The 23569-nt window shown below is 51.2% G+C and overlaps 1 protein-coding gene across 2 annotated transcripts in view; it reads right to left on the bottom strand.

The window, feature by feature from the left end:
- Positions 1 to 23569, bottom strand: part of TMEM63C (transmembrane protein 63C) — an 80284-nt gene that overhangs the window by 37056 nt on the left and 19659 nt on the right. The window contains exons 2-3 of one of the 2 annotated variants that reach the window (XM_055088647.1): positions 22384 to 22525; positions 4611 to 4673 (exon numbers count right to left, since the gene is read on the bottom strand). The gene's annotated coding sequence lies outside the window, so the exon portion shown is untranslated. The remainder of the gene's footprint in view (positions 1 to 4610; positions 4674 to 22383; positions 22526 to 23569) is intronic. The other variant, XM_055088646.1, reaches the window with a different exon arrangement.

The raw sequence follows: 23569 nt of genomic DNA, 5'->3' as shown, positions 1-23569 counted from the left end.
TTGCTGGCTGACTCATACCAAAACCCTATCAGTGAGTGGCAAGTGACAATTAAGCTGCATCTTACAGAGCAGACTGGACATAAGCAACACACTTCGGGTATCACTGTCTCCCATCACCCCCAGATGGGACCAGCTAGTTGCAGGAAAACAAGCTCAGGGCTCCCACTGATTCTGCATTACGCTGAGTTGTATAATTATTTCATTGTATATTACAATGTAATAATAACAGAAATAAAGTGCACAATAAATGTAATGTGCTTGAATCATCCAGAAACCATCCCCTACCCCCGCCCCCAGTCCATGGAAAAATTGTCTTCCATGAAGCCGGTCCCTTGTGACAAATAGGTTGGGGACTGCTGCTGTAAGAGACCACTTCCTCAAACCCAGGGCCAAGATGGCAGAATAGCCCAGATTCCCTGGGAGAGTGTTTATTTTGTACCATTTGCCCCTTTTGCTAAAAGAGTTGTAAAATGCATATCCAATGGGTCTTCCTACTTCTACCTTTGTGAAGCTGTTCTTGTATATAAATGAACAAGCCTCACAAAGGTCTCAGAGAGGAAAGATTCCGTTTAGAGGATGGAACCACTGCATCACGGGGTGCCCGCGCAGACAGGGCCACTGACGATCATCTTTAACATCTTACGATTCTCTGATCTAGTTTCCAAGAGAGGCAATAGCTCCCAAGACTAAGTAAGGAAAGGATGCAGAGTGCCTGACACACAGCAATGACTCCCTGTTTCACCTAGAACTTGAACCGGGGAGATCAACACCTGTTCAGGGTCGTGAGCCAATGCAGTGAGTCGGAGACTCAGATGCAGAGCTCATGGTCACGGGCATCCGTATTCTTCAGGCCTGGGTAAGAGCCGAAAGTACGAGCAAAAACTGGATGTGACCAGCAGCTGCTTGGACTTATCTGCAACGTTGCTCTGATTTTAAAAAATCATTTGTTTTGGCCCCAGACTGCATCACACCCTAGAAATTCTTCACTCCCATTCAAGAAAAGTAGGCTTGTTCATTCGACAAATATTTGGTGAACGACTGCTTTTAATGCTGGTGGTATATCAGTGAACGAGAAAAAAAAAATCTCTCCCTCGTGGGATTCTAGTGGGGAGAAGCAGTGCACCGGTCAGGGTGAGATTAGGATTGTAAAGAGGGTGATTGCGGAAAGCCTCACTGAGAGGATGACATCTGAGCGAAGACTTGAAGAGAGGGGAGCAGACCATACAGCCGTGGGGGAAAGACACTGCAGGCAGAGCAAAAGCCTGGGGGCGGTAGTAGCGGTGGTGCAAGCTTGCCTGGAGCAGAGGAAAAGCTAATGGGCCAATTTTCATAAACGTGAGAATCTCTGGCAAGGGGGGCAGAACTGAACTGGCTTTACAAACCGCCACTGAATTTGACGATTGTTTTGCAATGGCATAGGCTGTGTGATGTAACCTCTGGCCGTGTCTCTGGTCTCCCTGTTTTTCAATTAATCACATCATTATGCAGCCGTGATCAAGGGAATGTAACTGCTGAAAACTAGCTCGTGATTGGCATATTATGGAGTTAATGGTTTAATAATTTAAAAAAAAAATATATATATATATGCATTAAAAAAAAAAAGCTAATGGGCCGGTGTGGCTGGACAGGGGAGAGGGAAGGGCATGGGGGGTACCTGAGCAAAGGAGTGACTTGAAGTGACATGTTTTAAAGGGGTCACTTTGACCCTGGCACTGAGAATAAATGGGGGTGAGGGCAAGCAGAGAGGTCATTTGGGAGGACTCTGTGACAACCCAGGCAAGAGATAGCGGAAGCCTGGACCGGGATGAGAGCAGTGAGGTGGTCAGAAATGGTCAGATTTTGGAAATATTTTGAAGGTGGGGCCAACCCGATTTGCTGATAGACTGAACGGGGAGCGTGAAAGAGAGGAGTCCAGGATGACTAAGGCTTGTGGACTGAGCAACTGGAGGTGCTGCCATTGGATGACAAAGACAGGAAGTGCTGGATGGGAAGTGCAGGACGGCGAGCTGGGTTGTGGACATGCCAGGCAGGCGGCTGGATACGTGTCTGCGGTTCAGAGGAGAGACTGGACACACAACATGGGAGTTGCCAGCATGGAGACAGATGACGGTTCGAGGTGTAGGACTGGATCACTGAAGGAGGGAGTGGAGAGTGAGGGTCAAGTTCTGAGCCTCGGGATGCTGCTCTAATATATACAAGTTGGTCAGATGAGGAGGAAGCAGAAAAAGAGACTGAGACGAGCAGGCAGTGAGGATGGAGGAACAGCAGGAAACGGTGCTGTCCTGGAAGCCAGGTAAAGAAAATGCTTCCCGGAGAAGGGAGCGACCAGTTGTGCTGATGTGGTCAAGTAAGAGTAGAACTAAGGAGGAGCCATAGTTGAAGCAAGGCGGAGGTTATCGGTGGCCGGACTAGAAGAGCTGCAAGAGAGAATGATAGGAGAGGATTTGGAGCCCGGGTATCGGCAACTCTTTCGAAGGGCATGGAGAGGTGGAAGTGGTTAGGAAGGGAGAAATAGCTGCACATGGTATGCTGATGGGAACGATCCAATAGAAAATAAAAAGCTGGTGATGTAAGAGATGCAGAATCACCAGAGCAAAGCGAGGATGTAGGAGGGGTTGGGAACTAGTGCCCAAGGAGAGAAGTTGGCCTCTGCTGAGAGCTGAGGGCGGAGAGCTGACCCACGGTAGCAGGAGTGCTGGTGGAGATTGTGGACATGCTTTCCTTACAGTTTCTATTTTCTCAGTAAAAGAGGGAACAAGGTCTCAGGTGAGTGTGTGATGCTGGTGGTAGGCAGATGTGGGCTGTTTGAGAACAGAAAAAAGGTAGAACCAGGAATCCAGAGGAGTGAATGGGTTAGGGGAATGTAGCAGGACTGACGGGCAGCTCTAGGGGCCCACTGAGGTTCACGGTCTTGAATTTCCAACAAGAGCAGCCAGACTTACTGTGCATTTCCCTCAACTGTATTCATCTGTGTGCTTACAGGTGTGAAAGAGTCACACAGATAGTTTTAACCAGGGTAGAGTTTTTCCCAAGCAAGTATGAGAATGAAACAAGAGGACTGAAGGTGCAAGGGAGTAATTTTAATGACTGGCCGTGGAATTTAAGGCACGTAAGGAGAGAAATGAGACATGAGAAGGGCGAGGAAGAGTGAAAGCTGTTGGAGCTCCAGTGGGTAGAAGAATTTTTGAGTCCTAGAGGGTGTGAGTTGACAGATAGGAACTGGCTTTGGAAAATGATCTGGGTGATGCTGAGATTAAGAAGGGATTGCAGTTATTGGTAGTGATAAGATCTAGGGCATTTCCATGGAGTGAGAGGCTGAGTAGTGTCAAAGAACCAAGGGGCTAGACTGTTAGACAGATCATCTCTGTGGATATGTGGATACTGAAATCAGCAAGAATGAAGACAGGAGCAGTAGTGTCATGACATTGAGGCAGGAACTGAACTCTTCCAGGAAGGAGGGGTGTGACACGGGTTGGGGGGACTAGATGCCTATGACAGAGAGGGGGAGCAGGATGTCTAGGCTGACACCCGTGGGTACAAGACGGGGGCTTTTGAAGGGAGAAGGGAAGAATAGTCTGAAAGTTACAAAGAAGAGCAAGAAAGACATCCCTCCCATCCCCAGGTCCATGGTGTTCGGAGAGAAACAGAAACCACTCCCGAGGAGGGTGGTAAGGGTCCTGGGGAATCTTGGGTTTCAGTTCCCAGTGAAAAGGTGATGCTCTGAGGATCCAGGGGGTGTTCCTGGGCACTGTGGGCTCTGGCACTGAATCCCAGTTCCAACTCCTACTTGCCAAGCGACCTGGAGCAAACTCTTTATCCATGCCTCATTTACTCATCTGTAAAATGGGGATGGTGCTATCAATCAGTACCCACTTCACAGTGCTGTTAAGAGGGATATGTGGATTAAGGTCTGTCAGTCATGGAGAAAAATGCCTGGAACACAGGAAGTATCACATAGATATTTGTAAAATGAAAAGTGGACACAGAGTTCCAGGGGACACATTGGAATGGTTCTAGGTATTAGGGATGGTTGGGTGCTGGGGATGGAGAAGGGAATAAAGGTAAAGGGACTGGAGTACAGGAGACAAGAGGTGGCCCGGGAGTCTGGGTTCCCTGTGCTAACTCACAAAAATAGGGGAAAAGGGTGTAATGAGATTAGTCCTTGAAAAAGGAAGGAGAACAACACCCGCTTCCGGATTAGCATCTAACGGGAGCAGGGAGCCTCTTGCCTATCTTCTTAAGTTTTCCTACTTTCTGCTCCCCTCTCTTTCTGTCTAGGTTGCCCACAGTTTAATTATCCCAGGTCACTGGTTTCCATGCATTTACACTACACATTTAGCCAAATGTAAAATTATAATAGTTTACATTGAACACAGTATATTTTAACAGTAAGTCATCTGCCAGAGAGTCAGAGTAGCAGTGATGGCATTCCCGGGGTCTCCTGGCAGATGAAGCAGGCATCTCAGCCATCCCAGGCTCTGGGTCAGCTGTGGCGAGAATCTACAGTTCTGCTGGTGGCCACTCAGGGGAGCCCTTGTTGAGGAAGCAGGTGGAAAAAGGAGGAAGGTGCATCTGGTAAGTCTGCAGGCCTTGGGAGAGACTTTTCCTACCTGAGTCAGTTCTCCAGCGAGAGTCCCAGTCAGGCCTGGAGGCCCCACTCAGCTACGGGGCTGCTGCAGAAGAACAAATGCAGTGGAGAGCCCACGAGACTTAGGAACCCAGGCTGTCTTTGCTGGCGGCATCATCCCTCAGGGCCCCTTTCCTCATCTTTAAGCTTGGAATGCTCTTCCTTTATCATGTGTGTGTTTTGCCAATAGTTTTTTGCAGTCTTTTGCTTATCTTTTCATTTTCTTTGTGGAGTCTTTTGAAGCCAAAGTTATAACCGAAGTTACACATTTTGACAAAGTCCAATTTATAAAATTTTCTTTTATGGACCATGTTTTTGGCATTGTATCTAAGAAGTCTTTGCCTAACCCAAAGCCTTAAAGATTTTCTTCAATGTGTCTAAAAACCTTATAGTTTTAGCTCTTACAGTAAAGTTGATGATCCATTTTGAGTTAATTTTTGCATATGGTGTGAGGTAAGGGTCTAAGTTCATCTTTGGGCACGTGGCTATCCAGCTGCCCAGCACCTTAAAATGAAGGGAACAATTCATAAGGCCCTCTCTTCAAGGCTGTCTGGGGACTGGAACCAGGCCAAGGATGTGAAAGAGCTTGGTGAGCTGCTGCACAACCACAAGGACTTGGGACTGTTGCTATTATTTGGTTAACACTATGCATGATGAGGGCAGGGGAGGGGGTCCTGGGCTGTGAAGAGCTCTGGCTTCCATCCGACTCTAAGAAGGTTTCAGTTCTGGATGCTGCTCTTTTCACTCATCAACTCCCACTCCCTCATTCTCTCTTATTCCAAAAGAACCACCCCATCCTTTCTGACCTTTCACAAAGAAGAGCTGCACATTTACTATGAGCCAGGCCTCATGTCAGGATCGAGGGGCCTGGCAGACATGGTTCCCACCTGTATGAGGCTCCCAGACTCACTAGGGAGACACGCAAGCACACAAGGCACATGCCTCTGCACTCCAGCACCCTCCCATAGCCCAGGGGCCATGGGGAGGGCCCACCATCAAGCTGTCACAGAAACCTTCTGTGGGAATGTGACCTCCAAGCTGAGACATGAGGTGTCAGAATCAGCACAGACCCAGAAGGGAGACAGAGCATGGAGGTTTGGGAAAGTGAAAATGAATACTCGTAGCTCTAGTATAGGATGGATTGCTGGTTTGTTCTTTCATTTGTTCATTCATTCATTCAATAAGAATCCATTGAGTGTCTACTCTTGCCAGGCCTTGTGTAGACCCTGGAAGTATAAACATGAGGTCCTCTTTAGGGAGTTCACAGCCTTTGGGATCTGGGGAGGGGAATGCTGTTGAGAGGCCTGGCCCAGGCTGCCATTCTGCCCAGAAGGCCTCCAGCTACAAGGTCCCAGCCTCTAAGCTTGGAGCCGGGTGGAATCCAGCCAGCAAGGTTGTGTCAGGTGCAGGCTTTCAGCTCACCTGGCTGCCCAGCCTGAAGGGGTGGTGAGGAAGGAAACGGAGAGAAGAGAGCCTCACCCCCACCTCACCACCCTCCTCAGGTTTCTCAGCAGCAAACAAAGCAGTAATGAGGAAGGCTGTTGCGTTGCCATGGAAACACAGAGCAGCACCCAGCCTTTTCTCCTCACCCCTAAACCATGCCTGGACCTTCCTTCTCTCTTCTTTCCGGGAGGAGAGCTTTCTGGAGGTGGCACTAGCTCTTGTGTGTGAAGAAGATGACAGAAAGCTTTCTGGAGACCACAGTATCAGCCCTGGAAATAATAAAACTTGAAATTTGGAGGGTACTAAAGGAACACAGAGCAGGGACACCAACCTGCCTGGTGCAGGGGGCATAAAGGAACTCCTCTCTTTGGGCATGAATTTCACAGCAGAGCACAGGGAGGCTGTTCAGAGCATCAGGGAAAAGTAGGCTCTCTGGACCCAGAGTGTCTGAGCTTAAGTCCCAGATCCACCCTTGCTAGCTGTGTGACCATGGACAGTGACTTCACCTCTCTGAGCCTCAGTTTCCAAATCTGGAAAGTGGGGATAACAACAGTACTGCCTCTCAGGGTTATTGTGAAGATAAAGTAAGATAATTCACATAAAGCCCTTCACATGGTGCTTGGAAATATATGTGTTCAAAATTTGCCAGCACTGTCATCACTGTCATTAGCTTCTTTGTGAGATGGTACCATTCCTAGCATCCTTCCCGCTACTCTGCTCTGGAACAGGAAAGGGGAGATGCAGAGTAAGGGAACGACCTTACAATATCCTCGAACTGCAGCCTGTGGCTGCTGCTGCTTCTGCTCTTCCTGTACATGAAAAGCAAATGTCAGCCTTGCTTTTTGGGCCAAGGAGCGGGGATGGTGTTAAGGCTGACTGGTGAGTCAGGATTCTCAGGTCTCCTCAGTTGCACATCTTATCTGATAAGGAAGTGTGAGGCCTTCCTCCCCTCCCATTTCTGCCCCATCAGTCTCCTGCGGCACAAGCTGGAGGCTCAGCAGTCCTAGGCCTGGCCAAAGTTTTCCTCAGAAACTGGGCAAAGGCTTCAGAAAGAACTGGCTCTGTCCTTATTACTCCTCTGGTCCATCGTTCACTTCCAGGCTTCCAGACCTGGCCTGGTTTCAGCTACTGCCGTCCTAACTAGACAGGCCAGCACTTTGCTCCCCACTTTTCCTTCCAGGTGAGCTGGCCATCTCAAGGCCAAGTCCAAATCCCAGAGTTTAGGTGGTCCAGGAAGCCCTAGAAGGGGCCAATCTTATTAACCCCTAACACTTTATTGAGCATTTATTATAGGAAAATATTTCCTATTGAAGTACTAGCTCATTTAATCCTCAGAAGTACCCTAGGGTACTAGAATCTCCCCTAGATGAAAAAGAAAATTAAGGCTCACAGAGGTTAAATAACTTGCCCAAAATCACAGTGCTGGTAAGTGGCAGAGTTGGGCCTTGAACCTGGGCAGTTCATAACCCTCTGCTCTGATACCTCCTACACCCTCTGGGCCTCTGCTGGGCTGGCAGTTCTGGGCAGGAGTCAGAGGGAGGGGATGAATTCGCTCAAGCCCTAGTCCAGGGATAGAACCTTTCCCAGCCTCTCAGGGTGGTGCAGTGGAAGGTACTGTGGTCTGAGGGATCCCAGGAGAGCTGGGCTCTAGGCCACCTGTGTGACCTTGGGCAGGTGCCTTCCCTTCTCTGGGCTGGGGTTTTCGTAGGAGGCTTCCGAGGTCCAGGCTGGAGCCAGGATTCCAGGTGTCCCAGAGACACAGCCTACAGCCACACGGCCTGCATTCCCGGCACTGGCCAGAGCCAACTCTGCTCCACCATCCCCATGAGCTCTCAGGAACTAGTCCATAGGGCCCGCATTTTGATTTGGAGAAGCAAATCACTGTAATCACAAGCCACGTCCTAGGAGAAGCAGCCGTGGGCGGGAAGTCACCCCGATCCCCCCCCAAGACTCCCCCACCCAGAGTACACAAAGCTACAGCACCTGCCCTGCACCCCCTGCCATCTGGCCTTCTCAGTCTCTTCAATAATTCATCACCTCTTGTTAACAACAAGAAAGATTATTCCCCATGGTTCTGGACCTTAAAAAAATAGCGTTCCTGGCCATGGGCCCCGCTCTCACGTCCCTTTCCTCTCTGGGTCTTTCCTTAAATCCCCTGTGCATGCCCTCTGCTCTCAGATGTGCTCCCACCCGCACCCTTTCCAGGACAAAAAGCTCAGGGTCTCAGGTTCACTCTCACCACTAGGGGGCAGTGGCTTTGAGGACAGGGAGGAGGGGAAGCGGGTGTAACCGCCGTGAGGGTTCTGGTTAAGGTCTTTCCCTACCCGCCATGCAAGCTGGCCATGACTCTTCCCCAAGTGTCAGTAAGCCCTTCCTTGCTCTAAACTGCTCTTGGATCTCCTCATATCTTCACAGGATGGTTTGCCCAACTTTCCACATGAAGAAACGGGGTCACCAGCAGCCTAAGAGATCTGCCTAAGGCTGGGAAAAGTGGTAGATTTGGGATCAGAACTTGGGTTTTCTGGTTCCCCATTCAGCACTCTTGGGCTTGGACCAGTGATCCTCAGCCTGGGGTGGGGGACACTGGAATTACCTGGAAGGTGTTTAGTAGATCCAGATACTCACGCCCCACTCCAGACTTTAGGAATGAGAATCTCCAGTCAATTCTTACATAGAGCCAAGAAAGAGAAACACCAGCTTAAGATTTCTAGGGTTATTTGCATCTAGATAAGGAGTTCTTGAAGATTCAAAAGGTTTTCTGACACCCCCTAAATAAGCAGGGAGGATGAGGAGATTTGAGGATAAAGGATGGAAGCTCAGTGCCCCTTAAATCATGCCCCTGTGGGCAGCTCATGAGACCGGTCCTTATATTCCTCTCTCGGGAGAGCTCCCCTCCCCTCCCCAGCTCATTCTGAGTCTGCGGAAAGTTGGCTGGAAATCTAGAGAGGCCCACACCACCTCTTCACCAGAATCCCCAAACTCTTGCATTTCTCCCTATATCAGAGAACAATGGCCCGGCCACTTCTCCACGGCGCACCATGCCTGCCCTCTGTCCCGTCCCCATATCTATCAGGGCTGCTCCTCCTGCCCTGACTGAGCTTGAGCCACTTTTTCCTGGCCTTGGCTGGAGCCTTGGTCTCAGCAGCCTTACAGCCCCTGGGTGCAGCTCAAAGCCTTCCTCCAGTGAGCAGCCCGGTCTGTCCCTTGTCCCCGCCCTCTTTTCACAGCTGGCCTTTGCTACCACCACCTGGCACACTTCTCCGGGTTTTCCATGCACAAGAGTGGCCAGTTCCCTGACAAATCTGTGGGCTTCTTGATGGCAAGGCCTATGTCATTGCGGTTCCCCCACCATGACCAACATTTATAGGCCTCAATGAAATAGACAGGTCTTTGTCCAGGGTCACATGTGGGGCAGGAAATAAAATGTGGGTGATTTGCATATGCTTGCATAGTGGGCAGAGAGTACCTGAGTCATTCATTTTCGCCTCTCCACAGCACATCGTTGGTTAACAAGTCTTGTGCCTCATGTCACAGCATAGAGGAAAGGGAACATATGATTTGGGGTCAGGAGATCGGGTGTGGATCTGGCTCTATTATTTGCTAACTGTTACTTAACCTCTTGATGCTCAGTTTTCTCTTTTATAAAATGGACATAATTATGTCCATCCTGCCTATACCAGGGTGTTATGAAGATTGCTTAAAGGAGATAAGGAGACATTTTTATAAACTATAAGTACCCCCAAATATGGGTGGCTGCCTCTGCTGTCCTCTTCCTAGGGTTGAGGATAGCCCCTAGAGGATCCCCTCAATCACCCCTCTGGCCAGCCCCAGCACGGGGTGAGCGGGTTGGTGTTCCATTTTGCCATCACTCCAGCTAAAATCAGAAAGGCACTCAGCACCACGGACAGCACCACACAGAGCAACTCATTTCCGCTGCTGCCTCTCTCTGCGAGGGCTCTGTGGGCAGTGCTTGCTGATACCCCTGGCCCAATAATAAGAAGGCCAGGTAACAGCTATTGAACGAGTTCTACATGCCAGGCACTGTGCCAAGTCTCTTAATGCATCATCTGGCTTAACAAAGCTATCAGACTGCCTGTTGGATATGGTCGATGGCCTTCGGCATCCATCCCCACCTCTTCCTGGTGTGCCTTCCTCTATTGCAGAAGCTGGAAAGCTGAAAACTACATTTACAACACCCCTTTGCAGCTGGGGTTCTGAATACAGATCAGGTTCAGTCGATTAGATGCACTGGAGATAGATTTATAAGGCAGAGTGGGGCGGAGGCCATCTTCCTGCTGCTCCGGCTGTGCTCGGCTGACAAGCAATGTCGAGGAGGGGAAGGAGTTGTCTGCAGCAGATCAATGCCCAGTCTTTGGCTCCCGGGGAAGGGAGGGCAAGAAGAAATTGTGCTGCAGGCTGCAGAGTCTCCCTGGTCCTGGCTTGCGGGTGAGAGGATGTGAATTCATGGCTCCAGTAGTCCCATCCTGGCTGTGGCTGAGAAGCAGTTTGTCTAGTGGGTCAGTTCTGCTCTATTTTAAAGACTCAGCTTCTAACCCTTCTGGTGATTTTATGAGCATGTAATTCTCCGGTTTAAACTCTGTTTGCTTAAAGTTCTTAAAGCGGTTTTTGCTTCCTGTACTAACAACAGGTAGGTACTATTATTATCCCATCTTGGGCACAGAGAATCTGAGGCACAGAGAGGCTAAGTGACTAGCCTAGTTCGGGCAGCCAGTGGGCACTGAGCCCAGGACATCCACCTACCCAGCCCCCTCCTAATCATTCTGCTATGCGCCACCCCCAAGGCAGAGAACACCGGCAAGCATCCCAGCAAACAGGAATAAAGCCCCCAGGCTAAATACAGAAGCTAAATGGAGAAAAGGAAAAGACGACAGAGAATTCTGGAAACGAAAGGAATTCTGTGCCCGAGTGGACACAGCTCATGACAAATCCTCAGAAGAAGAAGGGGAAGGAGAGGACACAGATGTCTGTGAAGGGCCAGGCATGGTACTGGTGCCTTCGTATGGTTATATCCCACTGACCAACACTCACACCTCACAAGCAAGCTAAGAGGTAGCAGCCTAAAAGGTAGGTATCATCAGTGTCCCCATTTTACAGGTAGAGAAACTGAGGCTCAAAGAGGTCAAGTAATGGGCCTAAAGCTACACAGCTGGAGAGAGACAGAGGCAGGATTGGAATCGAAGGGTCTGGTTCTACTACAGCATGTGACCTCTGAAGGCACAACCGGGGAGAGAGCTGCTTTGCCCATTCCAGGAGGGCTGTATTCCTGGGGTACAGGAAGACAGGCCCCCCCTCAGATCTGTACTACATCCAAGGGACTCTCCACTAACAGGGAGGAAAGGCTGCGGTGGGCACAGAGGGAGCCGCAGCACAGCCAGGGCAGATGGTAGCCATCTGGACCCAGGCTGGAGGCTGAGTGCGCCCGCTTCCCCCTCACCCGTCTTACCTCTGGGACCTCCATAGGAGGCCCTCTTCTTGCTGGGAAGGTTCCTTCCCTTGCCCTCCAGACCCTGCACCCCAACCCAGGGCTCATGCCTTTTTGCCTATGGCCCCCAAGTCGGTGAGCAGCCATGATCATGTCCCAATGGGGCTGGGGGCAGGGGCGAGGCAGTGGTGGCGATGTCTTCGACACCAGCCCCTGGGAGCTGGGCAGTGACAGGGGGACACTGGGAGATGGAGGGGCAACTGCCTACTTGTGCCAAAAAGACAAAGGAGGAAGTAAAAACAGCAGGATATAATGATGTTAAACTAGATGATTTCAATTCTAAACGCAAGGCTGGGGATGGGGGGGAGAGTAAAAAACCAAAATAATACCTGTCGAGAAAAAGACCAGGTATCCCTGGGTGGTGAGATTATGTTCTTTCACTGGTCTTTAAAAAACTTTTCTGAATTTGAAAAACTATTGAATATGAGCATGAATTATTATTTATAATTAGAAAAAATCATATTTTAAAAGGCAGGCTTGATATTTCTAAGCCTACATACAATCAGCTTCCCTTCATCCTTCGGCATCAAATCCTTCTTCTTCCCCCCTCAAGTGCCCTCACTTTGACCAGCTACCACTCAAGCTTGTCAGGGGGGTCGAGGGGGTAGGGCGGGGTGCAGGGGCCTGGCCCTCGGGGTGATATGTGGTCCAGGGGTTCCTGTGCAGGCTGCCTGCTCAGAAAGAAGATTCAAGGCCTGAATCTGAGGCCACCTCCTTCTCCCTCCAACCGCAGGGCCTGGCTTGGCCAGGTGCAGGAAGGTCAAGGCTTGACCTTGCACCACGTAGGCCAATGTAGCCGCCAGGCCCCTGGGGGTCAGCCTGACAGCCGAGGCAGCTCAGTAGCTCCTCTGGCAGCTGTGGTGCTGTCCGCAGCGTGAAGACCCAGGTGCGGTGATCAGGGAGGGGGCTCCGTGGCTCCTCAGCACGGTTTCACCTGGGCGGGCAGGGGCCAGCCTGCCCTGCCCCCTGCTCAGCCCCTCCCTTCCTCCCCAGCCCACCCCAATCAATCAGTGGAAGATGGGGACCGCTGAGGCCCCTACAGCCCACTTGGCGGGTGGTCTGAACCTAGATTCCCATGGGGAAGGGAACAAAGAGAAACAGGAGCCTCCTGGGCTGGGCCTGACCTCTGGGCTGTCTCTGAGGTGCCTGACAGGCTCTGGTGCACACTCCCTTCCAGGTTATGAAATGTGTTTACAGCCATCATCCCACCTGACCCCCAGCAGCCCTGTGGGGGCAGGAGTGATGACGGTCCCCATCTTACCAATGAGGATGCTGAGGCCCAGAGAGGGTGAGGAGCCTGCCCAGGGTCACACAGCCAGCAGTGGTAAAGCAGATGGAGGTAGGGGTCTGAAGCCAAGGCCTGAGCTTTTCAATAGCTCACTGCTCCTTCTGACATCTGAGCTCTTGACTCCTGGCCTGCTCCAGGGGGAGGCCCCCTTGGCTCCAGGGACTCCTCCAGTCTTAACGCCCCCATCTCCCTCTAAGAAGCCTCAGTTCCAGCAGATGGGTAGACCCCTGTCCCTCAAAGGTCTTGGCTTTCTCTGCTCCCTTCATTCTTCCGCTTTGTGGAAAGGCCTCGTGAGCCTCCCCACAACAGGATGCTCCACTGTCAAGCCAGCTCAGCTCCGCTTCCTCCAGGCACCCTGGGTCTCAACAATTTCATCCTCCCCTCAACTCTCAGAGCCCTCACTTATCCTTTCTTGAGCTCTCTAAGGGTAGTAGGTGCTAAAGAGAATGAGATGTGTCTCTCACTTCACCAACCTCATTCTAGAAGGGACGTGACAAAGGCCTTGCTTGGCTAAGAGGCAATTATAACATATAGTGTGTAAAAATGGCTGCCACAGGGGCAGGACTCACTGTGCAGCGAGCTGAGCCCAATCTGGAGTGTCTAGGGACCCTTCCAGGATCAGGGGAGCCTAAATTGTCCTGCAGGTCATGATGGACTCTGCTGGAAGGGCTCTCTGTAGCTCTCCTTAACTTGGCCAACAAGGCCGGCCTATGGCTCTAGCTTCATCTCACCCAACTCTCCCCTCATTTCCATCCCCTGGCCCTTCTGTCTGTCCCCTCAATGCCTGCAGCATGCCACCTTCCCTCTTGCCACAGGGCCTTTGCATATGCTCGTCCTCCTACCTGGAATGTTCCCCTTCCCATGAGTTAACTCGTTCTCCCACTAGTTGATCTCAGCTCAATTTTTGCTTCCTTAGGGAAGAACTCCAGACCAGGTCAAGCCCACACATTCCATCCTGGGAGACAGACATAGGGGGCATTTAGATGTGGGTCCCTAGGGAGAGCTAGACTCCTTGGGTCCAAATCCTGCCTCTGTTGTTTACTAGCTTCATGTCTTTAGGTGAGTGTCTTAACCTCCCGGGCCTCAGTTTCCTTATTTGTAAAATGAGAATGTTAATAGCATCTACCTTACTGGGTGGATGTGAGGAGTACATGAACCAATTCACATGAAACACTCAGAACAGTGCCTAGCACATAGCCATGGCTCAATACAGTGAAGTATTATTTCCTTGTGAGTACCTAGTACCTCTGATTTTATTTACGGGATGACACAGCAAATGGCTGACTCCCCCAGTGGATGGAAAGCTCCTTGATGACACAGCCCAGGGCTGTATTTGCTCATTATTTTCTCCGCTGTGCTGGGTAGAGCATAGTGCTTTACAAATATTTGTTGAAGAAAGGGACGAGTGGCAGTGGAGCTAGGGCGGGTCTCATTTGGCCCCAGGATCTCAAACTCAAGTGTTTTGGCTGGAGAGGCTCTTACAAATCCTCTAACCTAAGCCCCTCCCCTTCCCCAGATGAGCGAAGGTTGCTGCTGGCTAACATTTCCCTGGCTTCCAGTCTCACAGGGCTCCTGCCCAACTCCCTCTCCCCCTGCGCTCTGCTCATTCAGTGGATTGAGGGCATGGTGAAATCTTGGACTGAGGCATCCATTTCTGTCGATTTAGGGGAAAAAAAGTGGCACGTCATCTCATATCTGAGGGTTGTGGAAAAAAATACATGCCCACCACAGCCTTGTGAAGCTGCAGGCTTCCATTCAACCTGAGTTATTGCTGTAATTCCCGTCTCCGTGGTAACAAGTCCAGACTAAGCCTTTAGCTAGCGGAGACTGGGCAAAAGGCTTGTCAGCAGCAAGACCCCACCCCCCAGCCTAAGATGCCAGCAGTGTTGTTCTCTCTTCAGCCTCTTCTCTGATGGATTCCTCTGCAGGATTCCTGAGTGGACTGAGAGGAGGGCAAGGGAGATGCAGCCACAGCAGAGGCCCCAATCCATCCCAGAGTCAGCCCCAGTTAGAGCCGGGATGAAGGCGCCTGCAGCAGGAGCAAATAGGCAGGATGCTACTGGGTGCTGTCCTACCCCAGCTGTGCCTGCTGCCTGATGGGCTCTGGTGGATGGTGCCACATGCTGGGAGAGACAGAGAGACCCAAGGCTCTGCAGCCGGGAGGCTGAGCCCTAGTCCACGCAGACCAAACAGCTGTTGATGATTCGCTGGTGTGCAGACAGAGCCAGCCTTAACTGAACACCTGCTCTGTGCCCGGCACGGGACTAGGAAGTGGGGAGGAAAGATACACAGCAGACGGATCTTCCCTCAGTGAGCTCACAGTCAGGCGAGAGCACACAATCAGAACAAAGAAGAACAGGTGCTCTGTTCAGTGAAGAAAGCAAGATGCAGATGCCACCTCCCGTGCGCCTGCCTGCGTCTGGATTTCCTCCAGAAGGAGACTCAAGAAACTCTTGACAGTGGTTGTCTCCTGGGAGAGGAATACCACCTGGGGGGTGGAGGCCGAGGCAGGGAGAGGAAGGCTTTCTTTTCATGATATTCTCATTTTAATTTTTGGATTTTGTACTAAGTTCACATCTAACCAAACCAAACCCAAAAAAGCAAAACGAAGATGAAAAGCACCACGTGACAGGTACTACAATAGGGTGTGGCAAGTTTGTGCTGGGCTTGGGGAGGAGGAACCGGCAGCTCTGACATCAAGGGACTCAAAGTTCTCATCTGCAAGGGATGTGTGTGTGTATCTGTGTGGGTCTGTCTCTGTACCTGTGTGTTTGGGATGTGTGGACCTACTGGGTTGAAGAGCGTCCCTCCAAAGTTCATGTCCACCTGGAACCACAGAATATGACCTTATTGATGTAACTGTATATGGTGATGGATGTTAACTGGACTTATTGTGGTGGTGATCATTTTGCAATATAAGCAAATATCCAATCATTATGTAGTATATCTGAAACTCATATAATGTTATCAATTATACCTCAACAACTGGGACTTCCCTGGTGGCTCAGTGGTTAAGAATCCGCCTGCCAATGCAAGGGACACGGGTTCGAGCCCTGGTCCGGGAAGATCCCACATGCTATGGAGCAACTAAGCCCGTGCGCCACAACTACTGAGCCTGCGCTCTACAGCCCGCGAGCCACAACTACTGAAGCCCGCAGTGAGACAACTACTGAAGCCCGCGCACCTAGAGCCCGTGCTCTGCAACAAGAGAAGCCACCATAACAAGAAGCCTGCGCGCTGCAACGAAGAGTAGCCCCTGCTCGCCACAACTAGAGAAAGCCCATGCACAGTAACAAAGACACAATGCAGCCAAAAATAAATAAATTTATTTTAAAAAATTATACCTCATCTAAGGAGAAAGAATACACCCTTATTTAAAAATAGGATCTCTGCAGAGATAGTTAGTTAAAATGAAGCCGTACTAGATTAGGGTGGGCCCTAACTTCAATGACTGGTGTCCTTACAATAAGGCTTACATAGAGACACACACAGAAGAAAACCATGTGAAGACAGAGGGAGAGACAAGCAAAGGAACACCCAGGGTTGTAAGCAACCACCAGAAGCTGGAAGAGGCAAGGAAGGATTCTTCCCTAGAGCCTCTGCAGAGGGAGCGTGGCCCTTCCAACAGCTCGATTTTGGACTTACAGCCTCCAGAACTACAACAGAACAGAGGTCTGTTAAGTCACCCTGTTTATGGTAATTTGTTACAGCTGCCCTAGGTAATGAATACAATAGGTCTATGCATTTGTGTTTGTGTATTTTGAGGTGTGTGTATCAATGGGTTTTGAATGTGTGTGTATCTGTGTATGTTTTGGGGGTATTTGGATGTGCTTGGGAAAGTACTTATGACTATAATTTGAATTTTGGGTGCTTGTGTGCGTTTTGGGGTGCGTGCGTGTTTATGTGTTCATATATGTGTAGTTGAGTTATGTGTGTGCATTTACGTATGTGTGTATGTGTGTTCTGGTGTGTTTGTGAGCATATGTGTATACAGCCAATGATCTATCTCTAGGGTCTCACTCAGCCCTAACATTCCAGAAGTCTGCCCTGGGGCCCCTGTTGTAGAGGTTGGCCTCCAGAGGATGCAGGCCAGTGGTCGTGGAGACGGACTAGCATCAAGGCTAGGTTGGAGCAGCACCCCGTCTGGTCTAGAGCCACCTGGGAAAGGGGAGGTCCGTGGGGAGAGTGTCCTCCATTGCACCTGTCCTGTCGGCGTAAGGGTCTGAAGGTCAGGATGTGGGTCTAGCAGAAGCCATACGCTGGGGGCCTAGCCTGACAGCCTTCTTGGAAGCCTTCAGCAGAACGGAGGCCCCTGAGAGAGAGACCCCCTCCCGTGAATCTGAGTAACTTGGAAACATTAGAGCAGTGGTTCTCAAACTTTGGTACCTCAGCATCACCTGGAGGGCTGGTTACACCACAGATGGTTGGGCCCCACCCCAGAGTGTCTGATGCACTAGGTCTGGGGTGGAGCCTGAGAATTTGCGTCTCGAATAAATTCTAGGGTGATGCCGACACCGCTGGATCTGGGACCTCGTTTTGAGAATCACTGCGTTAGACCATACAACAGGGGATGGGGTTCCTCCTCCCCCTTCCGTAGGCCTTGCAGCAGGCTTCCAGCTCTTTTAGGACAGGCCCTGGAAAAGTCAGGGCTGGCAGGCTTAATCCTATTCTCACAGTCTGTCTCTCACAGTTACCCACCAGTCACTCAGGAAATCATTTATTCAGCAAAATAATGGGCTCTGTTCCCTGCACTCAAGGCACTTACAGTCTAGGCACAAGATTCTGGTGGGTACACAGACCCCCAAAGTAACCACGACACGTCTGCATAAGTGGACTCAGGAAGCCTGCTGAAGGGATGCTGGGAGCATTGAGGAGGAGCCCTTGACTGAGCCTGGGGCAATCCGGAAAGGCTGCCTGGGGGAGGTTTCAACCAAGGCAGCTCTTAAGGGAAGAACAGCAGTAGCTGCACTAATTGAAGGCTTACTGCCAGGCACTGTGCTAAGACTTTGCAAGCATGAGCTCTTTCAATCCTCACAACAATCCCAAGATGGGAACTACTGTCACTGAAGGGAGATCTGAGCCCAGTCTGCAGCCTCATTCCCAGCCTTGAGCATCTATGGGGATCCTGACCTGAAGAGGAGCTGTGGTGTGGAGGCCAGCGCAGGACATTCCAGGAGGAGACCACGTGTGCATCCCCGCAGAGAGGGAGGTGGGCTCAGATTGTGTCCAGGTTTTCCCGCTGGAAAAGCACCACCCCTTCCTCGGGGCAGCAGACTAGGGAGGGACACCTCGCTGGCTGCCTGGCTGCCTTGGGCAGGAGCTGGAGAGACGCAGACGGAGGGTGCTCTCTCTCTGAGTGCAGCTGCTCCAGCGAAGGGTGGGAGCCAGATGGCAGAGGCTGCAGGTCTGCCTCACATGGCTTCCCTTGGCCGGGGCCAAAGTGGGGACACAGGGGCCTGAGACTCCCAGTGCTGCAGGGGTGCAGCCCGCTGTGTACAGACTTGTTTGTGATGAAGTTTAGCCCTGAAGACAGGCTGAGGGGTGATTGGCTGCCAAAACCTCCATGACTTAGCGTGGCCCCCAGGCAGTCTCTGTGTGGCTCTAGGGGTCCCTGACCTCCTCAACTAGAGCACAAGCCCCCAGGCCAGGGGCCAGCCTCCTTACGACCTTGCTCCTGCCCCTTGGGTGAGGGGTAAGGAAAGCCACTCTGAGCCATGCTAAATGAGTACTCAAACAGTGACCTGAATCCGGAGGATGGAGCCAGAGAAAATGAGCTCCAGCCGCAGCAAGAGGTATTCTAGTTAGAAACCAGGAAGCACTGGCCTAGGATGCTCAAGAGAGAAGAGAGACCTTCTTCTGGGGAAGAAGAGGGACCTAACTTGTGTCTTTGACAGTCTGCCTGTCTGGGAAAAATATGGTGGGGAGTTCTCTCTCCCCTTCCTTCACTAGCTTCTCCATCAAATCTCACCTACACTTTAGTTCCTTCTCTCCTTTCCTGCTGACCTCCCATTTCTGCCTTCTTTGTCTGAGTAGGCAAAGGCTCTCTCAGCTTGTCTCAGTGTTGCTGGGGGCCTTTGAGCACACTCAACTCAGCCAATGTTCACTCAGCCCTATGTCTGCTGGGCTCTGCCTGTCAGGTGGGAGATCAGACAGTTAAACCAATGCCCACACCCAAGGCAGCGTAAAGGGCCACGCAACGAGAAAGGTACAAGCCAACGTGATGGGGCTGAAAGACCACAGCCTCAGGGGCCAGGGATGGCTTCAGAGAAAGGCAGGTGGGATTTCTAGGCTGGCAGAAACCAGTGGGGGCAGGGGCAGTTCAAGCAGAGGGGACAAATGAGTGGAGAAGGGAAGCATAGCATGGAATATTCCAGAAATAGCTGGTAGACTGGCTTGGCTGCAGAAGTGGGGTGAGAAGAATCTTGTAAGATAACAGGCAGGTTGGGGACCATGAGGTCCTGAATTTCAGGCTGAATGTTTTGCACTTAATTGTGCAGGCAGTAGGGAGCTATTGAAGGTTTTGGAGGAAGAGCATGACATTATCTGGGCTGAGATTGGAAGGGATTCTAGATTTTTCTCCTCTGCTAGGAGCTCCCAAAAGGCACCTGGCCCTGATTCTGAGTCCACAGACTTCTCAGGGGTTCCCAAGGGGAGCAGACAACTGGTGTCTCAGATGTCACCTTTTTGGTGAGGCCTATCCTGATGACCTTATTTAATAACTCAATTTCCCCAGCACTCCCCATCCCCTTTTCCTTCTTTGTTTTCCCATCACATTCATTGCCTTCTAACATACTTCATCCATGGTTTATGCTGTTTATTGTCTGCCCCACCCTCATTAGAATGAAGGCCTCTTGAGGGCAGGGTCCATGTCTGTTTTACTTGCTGCTGAATGTTTCAGTGCCTAGCATAGTGCCTGGAATCCCAACAAATCCATTCATGTGTGGATTGAATCAAGAGAAAAATACCACCCTGCATGAACCAGCACAGTCTGGTTTGTTTCCTCTCTGTCACTTCGCTCCTGGCTTCCTAAGCTTGGCAGTGCCTGAGTGGAAAAATCTCCGAGAAAATCAGACAGAATTCTGCTTCTTTCCCTGCTGCGCCTCTCACCCTTGCCAGGAGTCTGAGAAGATTTGGACTGTTCCTTCTTCCTTATGCTGCCCAAAATGCCACCACTTCCTTTCATCTTGGAGTGGGGGCCAGTCGAGGAAAATTTCAGTTAAGGGAAGCAAGAAGCTTGCAGGACTGAGGCAACCCCACTCGGTAGCCTGGAAGAAAAACCCTGATGGACTCATCAGAATAACTGCACCTTAACGACCTTCCACCACTGCATGCACTATACAGGGGCTCTATAGGCATTTTGTTCCATTCTGACCTCCCATCAACCCTATGGAGTGGGTATTATCCTCCCATGTTACAGATGGAAAAATAGAGGCTCAGAGAAGCTAATCGATAAGGCCAAGTTCTCATCCTTATCCAGATGAGAAGCCCCGTTTTGAACATGGATCTATCCTCCTCCAACCCAGTGCTTGCTCCTCCATGGCACACGGCCTCTCTTCTGCCAGAGAAGCAGCTGAGATGCGCGGAGCAGAGCTTGCTGAGATCTCTGTCCAAGGTGCCACATCATGGGTGCTCTCTGCTGGCCTCGGGCTTCCCACCTGAGCTATGGGAGCTGAAGTTTTGGCCACGTCCCAATGATGAACAAGGACGATGATGTCACATCTGCCACCTGGCCTGAGCTCATCAGAGTGTGAACACTGCCTGTTCTGGTCTATGGCCAGGCATCCTCTCCTCACTCCGGTGTGCACCATGAGAGCTGGAGTCCAAAAGAGGGCTCCCTGCCTTTGCGGCCCCAGCAGATGCAGGGAAACCAAACCTACCCCTGTGTACAGATCTAGCGCCCAACTGATCTAGCTCCCCACCAGTGGGGAGGCCAAAGAGCTTGGATCAAAACCCCAGCTGTGGGTTCCCAGCCAAGGAACGCAGTTAACCTACCTTGAGGGTAGAAACTCTCTCTCTCAGCAAACACTCAGCACAGTCACTAAATAGGCAATGGGGAGTCATGGATGATTTTAGAGCAGGGGAGTGAGATGACTGCACGGTGGTTTAGCGAGGTGACTCAGGCAGCAAAGCATGGCTGGGGGAGAACAGGCTTTCGTAATGATCCGAGCTAACATGTTAAGCACTCACTTACTGAGTGCTAGAGTTGTTTCAAGTGCTTTACAGATATCAACTTTTCTCTTCATAGTAACCCTAGGGTACGTTGTTATTCCCATTTTACAGATGAGAAGACTGATGGGCAGAGAAATTACAAGGCTAGTAGGTGGTGGAGCTGGGAGCTGAACTCACCTGGCTCCCAAGCCTGCCTTCTTTACCATTATTTGATGCTGCCTCTCGCAGTGATCTGGATTGGGGGAACAAGGGTCCAGCATGGTCTGGGCAGTGGGCAGGGCCAAAGGAAGAGAAGTGAAACACTGCCTGCAGTTTAGACTCCTTGCCTTGGAGGGCTCTCACAAGGCCAGACCAGGAAAGTATAAGGGAGATGTGAACATCAGGCACTTTGATCTGAACGGAAAAGAACTATAGCTAAGATCACTTTTATTGATAATAGCAACAATCACAATGTTCTTGGCCAAGAACCCATACAGGATAACTTCTTTCATGGAAAAGAAATTTTAGAGACTCTCAGACAAAGAAACCTTATCAGAGTTATAGCCTCCCTTGACTATCCAATCCTTTCCTGGTTTTATGTATTAACTTATTTACTTAAATAGGAGAGAAAGCCTCACTTTGATGCTAGCCTGGCTTTAATACCTTCTAGCTTTAGAGGTCTGATCACCACCAGCATCCCTTTCGCAAAGGAGGATGAGTTTCTGGGAGTCACCAGGTAGATGGAAGGAGAGGGAGGGAGCAGGGGCTCCGGGTGGCTGAGGCCGTGTGGGGAGGAGGCAGCTGCACCCAGGAAGGGCCCTGAGACCCAGGGTTTCCTGTGCTGTTTTAACGAGATTACGCTTGATTCCTCTGAGATGTTCGCCTACACCATTTTAAATGACACTATTCATATAAGTAATGCTTGAGAAGTTAAAAGAAATTGAGGTTGGAACATATCACTAAGAGTCCTTCCAGCTCGAACAGTCTATGAAGATACCATCTGTCCTAACCTTTTCCCAAGGAAAAATTGTCAAGAGGCAGGGAACTCTCAGAAGAGCCTTGTCTGGCTGGGACTAGGCCCATTCCCAAACTGGAGTCAGCTGGGCAGGAGCCACTTGGGACTCAGCTAGCAGCTCGGGCTGGGGGCATCCTAACCAGAGCCAGAGAGTCTTTGGCCCCTTTTCCAGGTCTCAGGAGCCAGGGTCACCTGGGACAGTGTCCTTCCTGGCCTCTCCTGTTAGGCTACGGATTTAGGAGGGCTGGGGAGGGCCTTTGCTCAAGCGTTGACTAGACAGTCACGGGCCATGGGCTTGAGGAAGGAGCTGGTGGTAGGGTCTTAGCCCTGCTGGGTAGGATGATGGCAAGAGCACCTACCTGGAGGAGCAGGTGAGGTCGGGGACTCCGGAGATGGGCTGTCCCTGGCCCTCCCTCCTCTTAATCAGTCCTCAGGTGCTTCCAAGCGTCCCGGCTGCGTCCCTGCTTAATTCCTGACCACAAAGATGGGTCCTCCAAGACTCTGTGGCACAGGGACAAAGAAGCACTCTCAGGGCAGGCGGGCATTGATTCCAGTCCTCCCTGAGACTCCCTGTGGCTCCTCCCCCAGCCCAAGCAGGCCAGGCCCCTCCCAGGTCCAACATGCTTGTCAGCATGTTCCCACGAGGCCTGACTCAGGGGAGCTCTGATGGGGTGAGGGACACCCCGGATGCAGCCATGACCCCCAGTCTGCCCCACACCTCCACATCCAGCCGCCCAGCCCTGGGGTGGCTGAGCCAGGGAGCCATCCTTCATCGCAGATGCGCAAGGGCCCAAAGGGAGGGGGACCATGGACGGAACACTGCACTGGAGTCCCGGCACCTATGTCCGCTCTGCTACTTCCCCCTGGTGAGCTAAAACACTCCCACTTTCCCTCAGTGGGGTGGAGGCTTCAGCTGGATACACAGACACTGCCTGCAGGGCTGAGCTGGGGAGATCAGAGGGACCCATAACCATCAGGTGACTTCAGGTAAGACCAGGATCATCTTGGGGTGGAGGTCTTGCTAAACTGCAGGTTTAAGGGCCCTATCCTAGCCCATCTCCAGGAATGTGCCTGGGAACATGCATTTTAACAGGTTCCCCATGTGAGTGCAAATGAACTAGAACTCGCTGCACTATGTGCTGGGAAAGGGTCTACAAGTCCAAGGATGAAACTTTGATCATACACATGAGGGGGTCATCAGTCCCTCCTCTAAAAGCAGTATCATAGGAGCCCAGTCTCTGCAACAGACTAGTCAGGGGCCCTGGGCAGCCCCTGAAAACCTCTCTGGGTCTCATTTTCCTCGTGGACAAAATGCAGATTGGAGATGACCTCTTGGGCCTTTCCAGGTGTAAAATTATGAATGTAAGGAGAGGTGAACCCACTGAGAAGTGAATTTTAAAAGAAAGTTCAGGGCTTCCCTGGTGGCGCAGTGGTTGAGAGTCCGCCTGCCGATACAGGGGACACGGGTTCATGCCCCGGTCCGGGAAGATCCCACATGCCGCGGAGCGGCTGGGCCCGTGAGCCATGGCCGCTGAGCCTGTGCGT

This window comes from Physeter macrocephalus, chromosome 11 (genome assembly GCF_002837175.3).
Source record: "Physeter macrocephalus isolate SW-GA chromosome 11, ASM283717v5, whole genome shotgun sequence".
NCBI lineage: Eukaryota > Metazoa > Chordata > Mammalia > Artiodactyla > Physeteridae > Physeter > Physeter macrocephalus.
Note: the sequence above shows the minus strand (reverse complement) of the source record. Positions and strands in the feature narration are given on the sequence as shown.